Genomic DNA, 16449 nt, shown 5'->3' on the forward strand with positions numbered 1-16449 from the left:
CCTCCGCTCAGGGAGGTCAGTGAAGAGAAGCCCCGGCAGGTACAGGTCACAGGCAGGTAAGAGGAGAGAGTTGGTGAAAAGAAGCACCTGCATAGTCACAGGTGGGCAGAAGGACTGCTGCCCCCTGCCAGTGCAGAGACTGCACGGATACAGTCTTCTCTCTGGGAGGGGCTCGTTTCTCTGTGGAGAGGCCTGTTTGCTGCTGATTTTGGAGACCTGAGATAGACTGGAGATGCCACTGCGGGCCCAATCTCCATATCTTTACCCTCAGGTCAGAGTGTGGGTGCTCCAGACACTCCCTACAACAGTCTGATACTGGCTTGGGTCTTATGCCTTGTGCTAAGGCACTGGAGCCTAAGGATCTTGATTTCTATAGCTGGGTTAATGGTCACATTAATCCCCTCTACCTCCTCCTCCAGCTCTTGCCTTTGTGTGAGCCAGGTTTTAGTCTTGTGATGCCTCCTTTAGGTTTTCTATTCTTCCCTCCATCACCCCCCGCCCCCTACAGTATCTAGTCCTTGGATCAGCCAGCTGTAGATCTGAGGTTCCAAGGCTCCTTGGGCTTGATTAATTTGTCCGAGTAGCTCATAGAACGCAGAGAAACATTTCACTTACTAGCTTATCACTTTATTATGAAAGGCTAGAACTCAGGAACAGCCAGACGGAAGAGACGCTCAGGACAAGGCTTCAGTAAAGGGCACAGAGCCCATGCCCTCGGCAGGTCACCACCCTCCCAAAATCTCCAACCCTAAAGCTCTCCACGACCAGTCCTGATGTTGTCATGAAGGCTTTATGCATAGACACAACTGATTAAATCATTGACTACTGGCAATTGATTCAACCCTTTTGAATCAATTACCTGGAAGTCAGGGGGTGGGACTGAAAGTATCAACCCTCCAGTCACAGGCCGGTCTCCTGGCAACTAGTGCCCAAATTAGGTCACCTCTGAGGTTTCCAAAGTTACCTCATTAACATAACAAAATGTACCTTTCTAGCACTCACCACTTAAGAAATCCCAAGGGTCTTAGGCTCTCTTTCTTCTTCAGCACAGTCCAGTGAAGGGCGGGTTAGGGTGTGGAAGTCCCCCGATGATGCGCAGATCTACATGTGCACATACCAGAGAGAAAACGCACATAATCATATTAAAACCGGGTTGTTGGTTTTTTTTTTTTTTTTTTTCATATCTATACAGCTTACAGTGATCTACAGTTGACAGTTTCTAGGCATAAGTTTTCCTAAATAAGCCCTCCATGTTTTTCCTGGACGTGAAGGCCTGTTTTAACAGCCAGAAAAAAAGCACTTGAAAAATTCGTGGGGACAGAACGGCGCTTTAGGCCATCTTCCTTGGTTAACAAGCAGTGAATAACTCGTCTTAAATTGTGTTTCTACCTAATTAAAATCAGCAAGAGAGCCTTTTGAATCAAAGCCATCCCACGCAAACTATTTGGGCCAGAGGACTCAGACATTTGACAGCTCAAGCCCGTCACATTCCAAATATGATAACACATTCGGGGGTGCCATGTAGTCTGCTTTGTGTTGGGACTGAGGTTTTCACCTCTCTGTGTCAATCTGGGGGTCCTTGCAGAAATTGCAATGGGGCAGTAACAACACTATTTCAGGGTGTAGACTCGTAGTCATTCACTGAGACATTAAATTCTGCTCAATTTATGTTCTTTTTCAGACATGGTCTATCACTAAGCACTCAATATAGGGTCTTACCTGTGTAATAATATATCGAGATAGGTTGACTTATTGATAGGAATTTAAAAGTCAAATAGACTCTGTTGATAATGCTGGGTCTCCCTTTTCAGGTAAAAGGAAGTTGTCCAGTTGTCTTAGCCGACCTCTGATGCAAACCAGGGAAGCACTGCACCTCCCCTGGCTTAAGAGCATCTTCTCAAACCCTTTGGGCTCTGTAGGTGGAAGGAGCGACTTATAGGGAAAATAAAGAGCCTCCATTTTCAATAATCCAGTCTAACCAGAGCACCTTATTTAGAAAGAAAAAGAAATACTGGACAAGCAGAATTTTTAGAAGAACTCCATCCTTGGAAAAGAAATAGGTTTTATGTTTCCATACTGTGAAATTTTCTCCAAATGAGCTAAGCCAGAGGGCAATTCTGCCTATAAGTAAGTCGCATGAAAACCCTCAAGAACTCTGTAGCTTAAGAGTGTTCAGCTTCCCAGGCTCTGCCCTCTAGACACTTAAACTTCTTGGAGAACAGAAGGATGGGTTGATTTGGGCCAAGTGACTCTGTTACATGGGGATGACTCATCAAAATGTCACCCTTTAACTAGATGTCTTTCTTTCGTGATGCAGGTTCTCACCCGGTGGGTTTCATTCAGGACGTGTCCAGGAGGAAAGGTGACGCTACAGTTAATTCAGCAGATATTTTAACCTCAATAGGTATCTGCCGGCCAATAGCTCATGCCTCTGGGAACCGGCCCATCCGGGACACAGTCACCGGGGGTGAATCTCCAACTCCTGGTGGGGAGAACACCCTTATGGCTGTTAGTCTGCATCTCCCCACCATTCTACTGAGTAACCACACTAACTGGGATGCCTCCCTTCACGGATACCTTCCTGCACCGCCTCCCGTAACCTCGCCAGAGAGAGGTGAGCACCCAACTGAGACCCAAGCCCGCATCCCACCACCTGCTTCCCACTCCTGGCAGCCGCCTCCCCTCCCAAAAGCAATCTGAGTCTGTTTCAAGTTTCAAACTATTTTCAATCTACCAGAGCCCATTTACAAATATGAAGCTATTATACATTTTTTCTTTTGCGGAAAATGTGCTTGATACAACATGATGACCAGGCTGAGAGGAAAGATGCATTAAAGGTGAATATTGACATATTGTTCTACAAAGAGAAAGCTTCTTAGGGGGTTTAAAAATATGATTCAGGGCCTCCCCAGTGGCGCGGCGGTTGAGCGCTGGGTTGTGAAGCTGCCCGCGGCCTCTGCAGCGCCGGTTCGATCCTCGGCTGCTCCCCGGCCACCGGAGGAGGGTCCCACATGGTGCGCAGACCTCTCCTGCCGCCCGCTGCTCCCCTCAGCAGTGTACTTCGGTCCTTCTGCCTGCTCTGCTCCCCGCTCTGGCTCTGGTGAATTCTCTCACCCTCCCGCGCTTCTGACTGTACCCAGTGCATGTATAAATAAATAAATAAAATAAATCTAAAAATAAATAAAAATAAATAAAAAAAAATATGATTCAGGGGCCTCCCTGGTGGCGCAAGGGGTTAAGCGTCAGCACTATGAAGCAATCTGCAGCCTCTGCAGCACAAGTTCGATCCCCGGCCAGGGAAGTGACCCACATGGCGCAGCAGATGTCTCCTGTCTTGCCCACTGCTCCCCTCAGCAGTGTATTTCAGTCAGTCTGAATGCTCTGTTCCCCACTCTGTCTCTGGTGAATCCTCTCACCCCTCCCACACCTCTAACCTGTACCCCAGTTCTTGTATGCATAAATAAATAAATCTTTCAAAAATAAAAAAATAAATAAAAATATGATTCAACCTCCAGCCCTACCTCATCCCACCTCCTTTTATTCCACACATTCCATCTCAAAGTCAAGATCTCCCCACCCCCCAGTAACATGGCATCATGTGCTCATGGCATTGCTTCTGCAGAGCTTCCCAGCGCAATTCTCCCCAAGAACTAAAACCACATAAGGCTTATCTAATGTTGAAGACAAGTGGTTCTGTAAACATAGGGTTCCCCTTCGCCCCTTGTTCCTGACTCGCTGTGAGTAACTGAGTCCACATCTCCCTCGGGCTCCCGATGAGCACACAAACTTGCTGCTGACAAGAAGAAATCGCTGTTCAGATGACAGGTCAGGCCTGAAATGAGGCTCTCGAGTCGTAGCTCCAAGCCACAGAGCACGATGGGCTCCAAGAAGGCGCATGGGAACTGAAGTCACCTCCAGGTCAACAGTTTGACACAAGTAAACGGTTTCACAGCCCCAATGGCTGCACAGGTGTATGTGCAAATTTGTTCTTTGCTGAGGAAACTGTAATATCCTACCCAGCACCACACACTCCCTTTCCCAGAGAGCATATTAAATGCCTCTCCAGTTTCCAAGGCTCAGCTAAGAGCTCTGTAAAAGCAACTACATACGTTACACAGGTCACTGCTAAGCATATTGACTGATTCTCTCCCTACAGTCTCTTCCAGCCAGGAACCCGTTCAATTTCATATGCAAGGAAGTTTAAAAGGACTTTGTTTTTTTTTTTTTTTCTTTTTTTGCTGCAACATCTTACCTTAGATAGTTAAATAACAATTATCACTAGCCAGCACGTTGGCCACATAGAGACAGCTGAAAGAAGTTTCATGTCATCCCTCACTACCAAACACTCAGGTTCATAGTCAGGGAACTGGTTCATACGGAGGTTTTATGACCTTCATGGAAGCCACATGCTTCTAACCAAAAATCACCTTTCGCTTACTCTCTACAGCGTGGCCAGCTAAACCACACAAAAGAAGAGATGCTCCTCTACTCAGTGACAGATGAATAGAAAGGCAGTGGTTGCAACTGCCTGTGATTCAGTACTTTGTGTTGTTTCAGTTTGCACAGATTTTGCAGAATACCATAGACTAGGCAGTTTTCAAATAACAAAGGGGAATTCCCCAGAGTTCTGGAGACTAGAAGTTTGGGATCAGGACACCAGCAAGTCTGGTATCTGGTAAAGACCCACCTCCTAGCTTCTAGATGCCACCATCCTGTATCATCACATGACAGAGAAAGAGAGGCCTAGTTTCTTTTTCTTTTGATATGGGAACTAAGGAAATCATAAGGATGCCTCATAATTGTGTCCAAACTTCCCTCCCCCTGCCATGCCATTCCCTGCCTCCCCCTTCCCTCCCCATGCCATTCCCACTGGGGGTTGGGTTGCAATAGATGCATTTTGAAAGGACAAAAACACATAGCCCCTAATAGTATATTACCTCCACCTACTATCTTTAAGGAAGTGTGAAATTCTCAGTAAACACTCATTCTCTATGACAGGGCAAGTTAAGTCTTTGTGGTTTTCCTTACATATATGTTACAGTAACTAACCTGTTACTAACATGACAGTACTTGTACAATAGGTATTTAACAAATCTTGTTTGAATGAATGAATATCAACAACACAGGGACAGGTGTTACAGGATGTGTCACCACAAAAGGGGGAAGATTATGACTGTGGACATGACAACTGGCACCATATTCCTTGCCCCCACTTCCAGTCACCAACATGCAAGATGCCTTGGATTACAACTCCCAGCACGCCATGAACTGGACTTGAGAAACGGGGCAATTGGGAAGGCTCACAGAATATATAAGATTGCTGTGGAACTAGGAGAGAGGGGAGAGATATGTAGAGAGGCTGCTCCTGGCACTTTAGTGCCTTGGCAGGCAGCCTTTTCAAGGACAGTGGCAACCATCATCTTGAACTCACAGTAGATTTTCCAGTTGGGATGTGTCCAAGTCCGGCCCTCTTGTCCTCTCTGAGCCCTCTGGGTCCTGTCCAATTCATTGCTTGTTTTTCCTTACTGGAGTACCTGCACTCCTGGCAAGTTTCTGGGTCTCAGCTGCCCAGCGTTGGGCCAAACCTGTTTAGCTGAGCATTTGTCTCACCAGCATTTTTTTTTAAGATTTATTTATTTATACAAGAACCGGGGTACAGGCCAGACATGCGGGAGGGTGAGAGGATCCACCAGAGACAGAGCAGGGAACAGAACAGGCCAACTGACTAAATACACCGCTGAGGGGAGCAGTGGGTGAGACAGGAGAGGTCTGCCCCGCCATGTGGGAATCTCCCTGGCCAGCCAGGAATTGAACCCGCGCTGCAGAGACTGCGGACAGCTTCACAGTGCTGTGTTCAACCCGCTGTGCCACTGGGGAGGCCGCATCAGCAATTTTTAAACTTGGAAAATACCAAGGTGAGAGAAAAGGCCTCCCTTTGCTCCGTGAAAAAGGACATATATCTTGTTCCCCAAAACCCTTCTCACCTGCTACTGTCTGACCCCAAACTGGAGCAGACTGAGGCTTATCATCAGGCCAAGAGCAAACAAAAAGACTGGAGAGGACTCTGTCTTCAAGGTAGCCACCCAAATGCGACAGCAAAACCCAGGTACTTGACATAGAGGAAAGAAAAGGCAATATAAAACGCACTGGCGAGTTCTCGGGTCAGGCTCTCATGTGGAAGTTGCTGAGAGAAGGAAGAGAGAGAGCCCTGGAAGGTCAGGGGATGTGTGGAGAGGTGCTGAGGCCTGAAAGGCCCCACACAGAGGCAAGGGGACTCCAAGGGAAACCAAGCAGAGGTGGGAAGGCCCAGACACAAGCTTCCGGGCCTTTGCCTTTGCTGGGACTGTCCTGCCAGATCCAGGCGCTTAGTTAGTGGGAGGGTCGCTTGGTGGGATGAAGCCTGAGCGTTCTGGGTGTACATGTCAGTGCTTTTGTGAGAGGAGCAGCAGAAACCCAAAGCCTTCCTGGATGACTATGAACATATGCCAGCCTCCCCCACATGACGACACTCACGGCCAGCCTGCTTTGTTGTTGTGTTCTCTCTCAGCCGCTGCTTGGCCTTTGGCTAAGGTCAAGGGTTTTGCTTCTCCTATAGTCCTGCACACACTAGAGGGATTTCTGTGGGGTGACTTTCTGTGGGACCCTCCTCCGGTGGCCGGGGAGCAGTCGGGGATCGAACCAGTGCTGTAGAGGCTGCGGGCAGCTTCACAACCCAGCACTCAACCGCTGCGCCACTGGGGAGGCCCTGATGCACTATTTTACAAAGAGAGAAAGGAACAAAAATTCCATGGAAAGATTCAAGCCTCACAGAGGAATGAGTCGGCTTGCTACATCTGGCGATTCTCACCTTCCTGTCTTGGTGGACACTGAGAGTTCATAGTGAGCATGGACTAAAGACAGAGCAGTTTTTCTCTTCCACAGAAATGAGGTAGAGTAATATTTAAATCACGTAGCATTCTAGATTTGCAAAATGACGTTTCCTAGACCCTAACAGGTAAAAACTTGGAGTCGCCTTCCCCCTGGGCAGGACCTTTCAGGCCTCAGCGCCTCTCTACACATCCCCTGACCTTCCAGGACTCACCCTCTTCCTTCTCTCAGGTCCTTCCACGTGAGAGCATGACCCGAGAACTCGCCAGCACATTTTATATTGCCCTTTAATTCCTCTATATCAAGTACATGTTCTGCTCTTTTAAAGATTTATTTATTTATGCATGGAAGAACTGGGGTTTAGGCCAGAGGTGCAGGGGGTGAGAGGATTCACCAGAGACAACGTGGGGAGCAGAACGGGCAGATTTACTGAAATTCACTAAGGGGAGCAGCAGGGGAGACAAGAGAGGTCTGCTGCGCCATGTGGGTAGCTCCCTGGCCAGGATGGAAGGCAAGCTGTCACGGTGGTAGGGCGGAGGTTTAACCCCTAAGCCATCAGGGAAGCCCATATATCAAGTACCTGGGTTTCGCTATCACATTTGGGTCGCCACCTTGAAGACAGAGAGCCTCTCTGGTCTTTTGGTTTGCTCTTGGCCTGATGACAAGCTTCAGGAATTGCCTGCTGAGGTGAATGGATTCAAACTGAAATCCCTGTCTCTCAGATTTGGTGGTCAGACAGTAGCAAGCGAGAAGGGCTTGGGGAACAAGATGTATATCTTTTTCCTCTTAGCAAAGGGAGGGCTTTTCTCTCGCCTTGGTATTTCCCAAGTTTAAAAATTGCTTATTATTTTGGAGAAAAACAAAAGAATGTGTGGTTTATTAAAGCCAGTTTCTCAACCTTAGAAATGTCATGTTTTTCTTATTCATTCATTCTGCATTTATCAAAACACCGCTACTGACTGGCTTTCTTGTGCACGAGATGAATGAAGCCAAATTGTTCTCCTCATCGAGTTTGCCGTTTAAAAGGACACAGATTTCGAAAAAGTAAATAAACGTGAAAAACAAATTACAAATGGGTGGGATGTATGATATGAGAATTAAAGTCAATTAAACAGTCACCAAAATATAAAGACTCAAGACACAGGCCTTTTCTAAGTTAAGCGTCAGGCACATGCTTTTGTACCGTGTGTTCATCCAATACATGTGCGTGGGGAGTAACTGTCACCTGCATGTCCTCACAGGAGCCAGGTACCCGCCAGGTGTGCTGGAAATACCTGTGTCCCAGATGACGTAGGTGGGCCAGGACTAACCTGGCACTGGGGGTTACAAGAACAGAAGAAAACACAAAACATTTCGCTGCCACACGTACTGGGGCTGCACTTCAGCTCAGCAGATGGGACCAGACCTCCTCTTCTAGAGGTAACTTTAAGCCTCCACTGATTCATTTTCCTCCTTGTGAGTCACCTCCTCCAGGAGGATGGAGAATGTAAGTCATCACTGTCCCCATATTCTCACATAATTTGATACTGTACATGTTCCTTTAGAATGTTTCTTCTGTATTTATAGTTTGGCAAGGACATGCTACATTGTTTGCAATTCCTGTTCTCATTGCCAGCTTTTTCTGGAAAAATCAAAGAAAATAAGATGCAGGATGCATCAAACCACAACCACTTGGCTCCCTGGTGTTTTTCTCATTCCCTTACTCCCCTCATAGGTTTCCAAAGCTCTCTTTCTCTCTCTCTCTCTCTCTCTCTCTCTCTCTCTCTCTCTCTCTGCCTCTCTCTCTCTCTCTCTCCCGATGCTTCTGTGAACATGAACACCCTCTGGAAACTCTCCTGGGGCCTCAAGCTATATTCAGTGCTGTTGCTTGAGAACATGATAATCCCTTCCTCTTTCACACCCTGAAAATTAAACATTCCAGAAGAACACTTCTTCCAGGTGAGACTGACTGGCTTTATCTCTGAAAAGTTTTCTACTTGTGTTGACGTGAGAGGCAGAGAAAAATTAGGTGTTCCTCTGTAGAATACAATGAAAGGAAGCCCCTAATCTAAACCAGCCCAGAATTCCAATGCCTTGGATATGCCCTACACTCTACAAATTGTTCAGCTCCCTCCTCTAATAGCAGCAGGGGCTTGTTGAACTTCCAAAAGATAAATTAAGTTACCATTTGCTGCCCTGTGCACCACTGAGGGAAGTTTTCCCTGCAGGGCCAAAACAATCGTTGTAGGCATAAAACTATTCCTTCAGTGAACAGAGACAAATATTGAGAGCTATTGACCAACATTCAACGCTAACTATGTTAAGATGTAAGCTTTGGCCCTTGAATCAGGGTAAAACTTTGTTTTCTTAACATTTGGGCTTGAGTGTTTCAATATATTAAACCAGACCCTGCAGCAAAATATTGCAATTCTATTTGCTTTATGTAACTCACGTGTCTGAGATATTTCCTCTCACTTAACATTTTGTCCCAGATTTATTGACGGTGGCAATTGTCCTCATTCCCTGATGCATCCATGGTGAGCAGCTGCTGTGGACAGTTTCAGTTACCAGGAAAGACGAGTATGTTGCGAATAGAGAGGACGAAGGGGAACATCCCGAAGTGAAAAGCCTCGTACTGATTGAGGAGCGAATTTGATTCAGTTCTTGCAAAAAGAGATGCATTACCAATTCAAAGATTCAGTCATGGTTTGGTTTGGTAATGACTATGAAAATGTTCAATGCCTTATGCCATATAGGAATAGCCAAACGATGTATCATTTCAGTATAGATGGAAGACAGCACAGTAATTATAATATTGACATTAAAACAGTAGGGAGCCTAATTAGGGGCTTGAGCAGTCAAGTAGATTTTCTTTTTACTATCAATTTTGGAATTTGACAGAATAATCAATATCACCATCCAATCAGCTACACAGAATGTCTTCCCGATGCTTCTTTAGTAAACTTATTTACCCCCAGGATCTTGGTCCTACTATGTGTAATCTTTAGGCTAAAGGTGACGTATTTTGTTGCCTAAAAGTTTGCCCTGTTTCTGATGACTTAGTAGTCATTTTTAGTCAAAGGAATCTCTGCCCTCAAAATCAGCGAAGACTGACCTTTGTGTGCATGTAGCAGACTCAGCCGCTGCTCTCAGGGATTTAGATTCTATGTCCTCTTAATAAAACATGGTTTTTTTAAATTAAAATACTGGGTTTTGTTGTGTTTTGAATTGTGTCCTCCAAACATATATATAAGAAAGTCCTAACCCCTGATAGATGAATGTCACCTCATTTGGAAATAGAGTCTTTGCACAAGGAATCTCTTTAAGATGAGGGATGGCCTCATCCAATGACTGGCATTTGTAGAATGGAGGGGGATTCAGGCACTAAGGCACAGGGAACATGCCATGTGATGATGGTAGCAGAAGTCAGAAGCCCAGGAACACCCAGGATGGCTGTCAACCACCAGGAACGAGAGAAGGCCAAGCCCTGGAGTCTGATCCTAGAGTCTGATGCTGTGGCACCCTGACTGCGGACACCTTGCCTGCCCAATTGCGAGAGAATTGATTTTGTTGTAATATGCCACTCAGGTTGAGAAGAGAAACTAACACAAGTTGATTTTCATTTTTTTCCCCTTCCATTTCAGTTGTTTGACCTCAAAATTATCTATTTTTTTACTTCTTTTGTCCATCAAGATTTGAAAAAACATTTTTATTAAAAAATGTGTGTCTGGAAATAGCATCGGGTGATGACTTTGCAGTGGAATGTTTGCATACCAAGGGGAAAGAAAGGAAATACCTGTTTGTGTGCTTAAATGCAGCACTCTTGCCAAAATAAAATAAATGTCCATCCATGAGATGACAGTTAAATAGGAACTAATTCCGCAGCAGAAAATCTGCAGAGAATGAGATTTCCTTCAGCACGGCTCCTACAGGTGAGTATACACAATTCTAACAGTGAAAGAAATCTCTGGGGTCCACCTTCTGGACTGCCCTACGCATTCAGAGAGTTACTCCTGATGGACTGACAGCCTTGGGTTTGAATCCTCCTCATCCAAGAGCCCCATCTCTTTGGGCTTATGGATTGTCATCATTAATTAGGATAACGGCGTTCCTGTTCTGCACCAAAAGTTCAGTGAAGAGAAATCACTTCTACACACGCAGCTAAGTAACTATAGAGATACTAAGGTTTTGTCATTGCACATCATCCAGTCCAATCTGAAGGGAAGTAACCTCCAGAAAAGCAGGTTCCGTATATCCAGGTGAAATGTACCACCTTTGAGACCCAAAATTCTCTTTCATATACCCTCACAACACACTCACCTGCACCCCACCCCACACGAAATGGTAACGCTGGGGCTCCCGCCTGTTAGATACATCCAGGGTCAGCCATTCATCTGTTCACCCCGACCTAACAGCCAAGCTCATGTCTGTCCAACGACAACCAATAAGCTGGAAATAAGCAATAATTGTTTATTACAAAGCCGCAGGCCAAGTCAATACTGCACTTCAGTGATGCACATTCTCTTTCACCACAGATTAACCCCACATTAGCTGATCTTTAGATGACTTGATACCTGTAGATGTTAAATTTTAAAGAAAAAGCAATTTTATGGAAAACGGTAGTGTGAATAAAGACACAAAAGCGACTTTGCGTTGAGATAGTATCTGCAGGGACTGGTGGGCCTGTGTCCCTGTGCCGCTTGCCTGAGTGTCTGGGGTCCTTGGCAGACAGCGCCCGCCACCTGGACACAAACCCTGTGCCTCTCTAGAAAGCACAGAGCTGCGGGGGCTGCTGCAACTTCCTATGATGACCGCTGAGACTTGAGACCAGGCTACTGAGACCCAGCACTCTTGGGGGAAGCACAGATCATCTGAGGGCACCCCCACCTCTTTGCCAGCAGAGTGCGATGCCACACCTGGCTGCGACCTTCTCCTTCCTCACTTCCTCACTGCTGGCTGGCAACAGTGCCGGTGACATTTGCTTTTGTTTTACTCATACAAGAGGTTGACGTGGTCTTGTGAACAACCTACAGTTAGAGGAAAAGATTCTCTGGCTGTGATCACCTGGTAAGAAATCAAAGAGTAACCAAGAGGATCAAGTGGAAAGCAAGTATGAAGCCATAGTGAACTTCCCAAATCATCTGTGGAGATCAAGGTTAATCAAGTGTATTCTTAGGAGCATTTGTGTAAGTGTTCATGTCTAAATAATTTAAAATTTTAGACAGGTTAAAAATGGTACAAAATATACCCCATATTCCCATTACCCTGAGTCAATAATTGTTTATTCCATGTGCTTTAAATTCTGCCTATAGACAGCTAGAAAAGATGAATAATAGATATATATACATATTTTTTCTGTATTATTTGTTTATGCACTGCTATATAGAACATACACACACACACACACACACACACACACATGCACGCTAGTTTTTGAGCCATTGGTGAATAACCTTATGTTTCAGTGTATATGTCTTAGGAACAGGATCTTCCTATATAAAATTACAATGCAATTTTCAAAACATGGATATTTGATTTGATGTAAGCTATTATTTAAAACTCAGTCCACATTCAACATTTGTCAGAGGTCCCAAGAAGGTTCTTTAGCATTAACTGTTTTCCTTTCCAGGATTCACTGCAGGAATATGCACCCCATTGCATAGTATTCAAAAAGGAACATTCCCCAGAGCTTTTGTTTTGTTGACCTTTTCACTTTTGAAGATTACAGATCAATTCTTTTATAGAATGTTCTCCAACTTGGACTGATGGATGTTTCCTCATGATTAGATTCAGATGATGCATTTTTGGCAGAAATGCCTGACTGAGTCTGTGCACCACAAGGAGGCACGTGCTATTGGCTCCTCCCATTATAGGTGACTTTGACTATGATCACTGGGTAAGGGGGGTCCTCCAGATTCTCCACTGTAGAGTAACTGTTCTTTGCAAGTAATTAATAAATAATTTATGAAGAGACACTCTGAGATCATGAAAATGTCCTGTTTCTCATCAAACTTCACTCACTACTTTCACCATTCTTGCTAATTTTTGAAGTTCATTATTCCTTCTATATTTACTACATGGCATTCTCTTTTTATCATCTTCAATCCTTTATTATTAGCTAGCATGCAGTTTCCCCTGTTTATTTTTTACTTGCATCAATATGAACATGGATATTACTTTATTTAATGTGTCCTCTTCCATTACTATCATTTCTTATGATACTGCTTAAACTGATGTAGATTGACCAATAAGAACTCCTTTAAGATGGCCCCTCTGTCCTTTGGACGTATCTTCTTTAGTCTTTGAACACTTCCTTGCAAAATAAGAGGTTAATGAGCATTTTTAACAAAATAAATTGCATGTTTGTACTAGCTATAACCACAAAAAAATACCATTGGGGTCAGCCTCCCCTTTGCATACCTTTTCCTAGGGAAGACTTGTGATGGAAGAGGAAGGGGCTAGACCAAGCAAGGAGTCTGACTCTTGTATCCTGCAAAACTCTAGAGGAGCATTTGCTGGAAGAAGCCTCCACGTAGGCTAAGGAATTAAGGGCCAGGGTAGAAGGAATATATGCTTATTCTGTTTGTTTGTTACTCAAACATCTCAGTGTCCTTTGTCTTAGACTTCAGAAAATTTCTCTGCCCCACTTAGGCAAGACAGCTGCAGGAAAAAAAGGGCCCAAGATTTCAGATACACAGTGCTCAGATCTAAGTAGTCACAGCAACTGTATCTACTTCCAGCATTTTTGCCCCAGGAGATCAGAGCAAGAGGTAGCAACACAGAACATGGTGGGTGTCAGGACAGGCTGCCTACATTATCTCAGACACAGCTCATGTGGCCCATGAGCATGATGATGCAGAGGACAGGACCCTGCAGGCAATGTGGAGGACAGTTGATGTTTCATGCTCAAAACTTAAGTTCCCAGCCCCTGCTCCCCCACCATCACAAAGAGTCAGGAGGTTAAATCATTCCCACTCGTAAGAAAGAATGCTAATAATTTACTTTCACCTCTAATCTATGGTCAAGCCTTAAAGGAAGATCAATGATGTAAGCAGAGGTTCTAGTCTATTGCAGGTAGTCTTAAGTCACATTTTCCTAGCAGATTACATGATGACAATATATTAACCTATGACAGACGACTTATACCTTCTCTTACTTGATGCAACAACACAATTGAGAATCCGGTCCTGGAAAGTCAAGTTCTCCCTAGTGCTTACTGAAAGGAAGATGGAGCAGTAAGTCACTCACAGATGCAGCTAGAAAATCAAATCCTGTGAACTGTAAACAAATTGGCTCAGGGACTTTTCATAGGTGGCCTGAAATCTGTGTTTGCCAGGTATGGACCTCCCCCCCTGCAAGTGGGAAACACCATCCCCAGATCTACACACATGATGACAGACCTGAAAGAGACATAAGTTACACCCCTTATAGTCTTGATTTATTCTTTGGGGCATGTTAAGCTGAGCACAAGAAATAAGGCCAAACATATCCTCCCACACCTCACTGCAGGGCATGCTCTGCTATTTTTGCTGTAGATACTGATTTTGTGGTTTGGTCAGGTCCTATCACCCTCACCTCTCCACATAAAGAATTTCTCCTCATTGAAAATCAAGAGAAAAAAGGTAGAGGGTGCAGGGAGAAGCCAGAGGCCTTAAGTGTGAAGGGGCCTAAAAGCAGCCCCCACTTTACCTTCTGCTGTTTGGAAATGTGCTGACTTTAAAAGCAATTTAGGAGTAAGTGTGTTAGCATGTGGAAAGTCAGCTTTAACAGAACGGGTAAGAGGTCTCTTGGCAAGCAAAAAGGTGTCTGATAAAGTGTGTTCCAGACCAGCACTCCAAATTAAGTATTTGAGAATGTCATCCAATAGAGAGAGAGCGAGAGAGAAGCCAAATAGTTGGCAAAAATACAGCTGAATCGTGAAACTGTACACCAGGCTGCCAAGTCTCAAAGAATACTCTTAGGTACAATTTACTAAACCAACTAAATAAGAGGCCGCCATAAATTACAGATGAATGCAGATGTTGGTGGACTCTTGAGTCACCTCTAAACCTATTAAAACTCTAAACACTCTGGTGCCTGATAGCCTGAAAGGTTGAAAACAGTGCCTCAGTGAACTACTGGAAGAAAACTCTCGTGTATGTGTGTCTGTCTGTGTGTGTGTGTGTGTGTGTGAGAGAGAGAGAGAGAGAGAGAGAGAGAGAGAGAGAGAGAGAGAGAGTGTCAAGTCATACAAGCACTCACAGAGCCAGACAGACAGAGCCAGACAGAAGGATGGACTGCTGGGCACCCACTTGTCCCTGCTGATCCCGCCTGGTGCTTCAGAAACTGCCTGCGAGACCTGCTGGTACCAGAGGACAGCCAGCGCTTTTCTAAGAGCCCAGGGGCAGCCGCTGCCAAAGTCACAGCTTCACTGATTCCCAGAAACAAATGCCTGCATCGGGGCTTACTTTAAGCACAATTCCATGAAGATAATGCCCGAGAGGCTGCAAGCGTGAATGCTGGGTTAGGAAAGCAGCTTCGTCATTCCCCGGAGACCAGGCTAAATTGCTTTTAAAGATCGGGCCACAGGGCTAAGCCAGAGACGGTTTTCCCAAGCGTGGGTCTTGCCTGGGCGACACCCCATTTCCGAGGGCACTTACTTCTATTTGCCTTGAAAGATGCAGGATGGTTTTGGCCCCTTAGTGCTGGGCTTTACAGTTTACAGAAAACTAGCACATACACGCCGAACTTTCAGGTGTTCTAAAACATTTTATTCTGAAATAGGTGCTTAGGAACTCTGGATGTAATCCTAAAACACTGCCTAAAATTTGATCCCTTGGTGAAATTATGGGATCTTACTCAGTTGTCTGGGATGATGAGTAGATAGAAAAGAAAAATGTTCAATGAACACATAATCTGAGCCATTCACTGTCTTTGTTGATCATCACTCATGCAGCAGAAACTTTCCAAAACTCCTTCCTTGCAAAACTCTAGACTAGACATCTATATTCACCAGATGGGCAGGTTCTGTGTTCTCAAGACTGACAACTGAAAACACAAGTAATCCAATAAAAAAAAGAAAAGAAAAGACAAGAAAAGCTGTATGAAACAGACAGAAGAGCAAGTAACTATGAACACAACATAAATGGAGTGTATTTACTCTCGTGGCAAAGAGACAAGACTCAGCATCAGACAAAATCTCAGCTGGACCACTGAGGTTCTGATGACCTTGGCTAGTTATCTAACCTCTCTGTACCCCAGTTGACACAGCTATAAAATGTGTCATAAAAATACTCATTTGCATTAGAGTTCACCAGAGAAATAGAATTAGCAGAGTGTACATATATCCTATTTCTGTATATTGAATGAGTTGTTAAGGAATTGGCTTTTGTGATTCCAAAATTTGTAGGGTGGGCCAATGGGTTATAGATTCAAGAAAGAGCCAATATTCTAGTTTAAGTTCATCTGCTTGTATAATTTCCTCTAGCTCAATGGGGGCCAGTCTTTTGCTCAATTTATGCCTCCAACTGATTAGACGAGGCCCACGTACAGGATAGGGGGTAATCTGCCTTATTTCAAGACCATGGATTTAAATTTTTATCACATCCAAACATGTTTGCAGAA

General features: G+C 44.7%; 1 long non-coding RNA gene across 1 annotated transcript in view; it reads right to left on the reverse strand.

Annotated features, from left to right (window-relative positions):
- Nucleotides 1-1008: 1008 nt before the first annotated feature.
- Nucleotides 1009-16449, reverse strand: part of LOC119234050 (uncharacterized) — a 123995-nt gene continuing 108554 nt past the window's right edge. The window contains exon 4 of the long non-coding RNA XR_005122538.2: nucleotides 1009-1101. This is a non-coding gene — a long non-coding RNA (uncharacterized LOC119234050). The remainder of the gene's footprint in view (nucleotides 1102-16449) is intronic.

The sequence above is a fragment of the Talpa occidentalis genome, unplaced genomic scaffold, assembly GCF_014898055.3.
Source record: "Talpa occidentalis isolate TD23 unplaced genomic scaffold, MPIMG_talOcc4v2.1 talOcc4.8, whole genome shotgun sequence".
Taxonomy (NCBI): Eukaryota; Metazoa; Chordata; class Mammalia; order Eulipotyphla; family Talpidae; genus Talpa; species Talpa occidentalis.